Below are 1871 nucleotides of genomic sequence, written 5' to 3' on the forward strand. Positions count from 1 at the left end.
TAAAAAAAAAAAAAAGGGTCAATTCCGACCTTGCTATGACAATCTGGTGCTTCTGAATCAGCGACTGTAAGTATGTAAGTATGTAACGCGTGGTGCGTGTGTGTGTGTGAGGGGAACAGGGTCACATCACAGGAGAGTGAACTGCCTGTCAGAAATCATAGCACGTCAGCTGTCTTAACCGCGGCTTGTGTACTGCATCATCACTGTGTCTGTCACTCGACTCTGTTGCCCTTTCGGGCTTGAACTGATGGTAAAACTAACGACATTATTAACTCTGTCTTGATATTTACTTTGAAAGCTGAAGCGATTATGGTAAAGGACGTTACATTTCCGACGAGTGCTTTTGGTGTTCAGCCAATCACAATGCACTGGGTCAGCTGGCCAATCAGAGCAGACTGCGCTTGTCAAAGGAGGGGGCTTTGTTGAAAACGACACGTTTGAGAGGTGGCGGGGCATAGAGGACCTACAATAATGTACAGTATTTGAAAAATAATGTGTTTTCTTAACAATAAAGCATGTCAACATATTCTGTTAATAGAAGGTGCAAGGCAGATGTCCAGTGGCAATTGATTCCACGGATGGGTGGGGGGGGTCTTTCTTAAAGGATCCTTTTAAGATCCTTTAAGAAGATCTTAAAAGGTCTGAAGGATGAGAGAGGACAATATTTGACCATTGTTTTACTATAGAAATGTTAAAAGAGCAACAGTGCTTACCAATGCAAACTTGACTTGTTTCCCTCAAAGATTGGTTGTTTTGAATTGAAAAATATGAGCTGTGTGTCTCAATTCAGAGGATGCTTCGAAGGCCACAAAGGTTGGACAGCATTGTTTAAATGTCTAGTCTAAAGAAGAACGTCTCGGTTACTTGTGTAACCCTCGTTCCCTGAAGGAGGGAACGGAGACGTTACATCAGTCGTGACTGACGAATTGGGATCTCGCCCGAGAGCCCAATCACCTTCGAGTGTTAACTAAACAAGCCAATGACAGTTGGCGTGCGTGTTTCGCCACGTGCAAACGCACATCAGTTTTTTGCTGAGGAGCCGAGACTACGCACCCCGGCCATACAGCGGTGGTACAGCAACTGTGGCGACGGAACGTAACGTCTCCGTTCCCTCCTTCAGGGAACGAGGGTTACACAAGTAACCTAGACGTTCCCTTTCAGTCAGTCACGTTCGACGTTACGTCAGTCGTGACTGACTGAGGTCCTGAAGCTCCGCGTACGGTCCACGTAAATGCACAGAGCGCGAACGGGACAGAGCAGAGCGATGGCTGGGTCTGCCTCCTCCCGGGGCAGCGTTTGCAAGTTCACCACCTGATCCCTAAAAGGCGTGGTGGGAACTTTGGGCACATATCCAGGCGGGGGTCTCAGGACAACGTGAGAGTTACCCGTTCCGAATTCTAGGCACGAATCGTCGACCGAAAATGTCTGCAGGTCCCCTACCCTCTTGACCGAGGCCAATGCTGTGAGAAGCACTGTCTTCAACGACAGAAACTTAAGCTCTACTGACTGCAGAGGCTCGAAGGGCTCCTCCTTCAAGGCCGTCAGGACCGAGGGGAGATCCCAAGAGGGTAACAGGTGAGGGCGCGGAGGATTTAACCTCCTTGCCCCTCGCTGGGCAGGGGGCTCGTGAGGAGGCATAGCGTACCTGAACCGGACCCTGCTGCCCATAAGCGAAAGGAGAGGGGGACGGCCGTGTAGAGACTGGGTCTTGTGCACCGCCATCCTCATCCTCTTGGGACCCGGAGGCAAAGGAAACTGGTCTTTTATTGAAGTTTTGGGTACCACTGGCTGGGTAGCCAGTGGCGGAACAGAAACAAACGGGAACAAAAGATTCTCCACCCAGCCCTCCTCCGGGGGAAGGAGTGGTGCGG

The sequence above is a fragment of the Sinocyclocheilus anshuiensis genome, unplaced genomic scaffold (genome assembly GCF_001515605.1).
Source record: "Sinocyclocheilus anshuiensis isolate Anshui unplaced genomic scaffold, SAMN03320099.WGS_v1.1 scaffold919, whole genome shotgun sequence".
NCBI lineage: Eukaryota > Metazoa > Chordata > Actinopteri > Cypriniformes > Cyprinidae > Sinocyclocheilus > Sinocyclocheilus anshuiensis.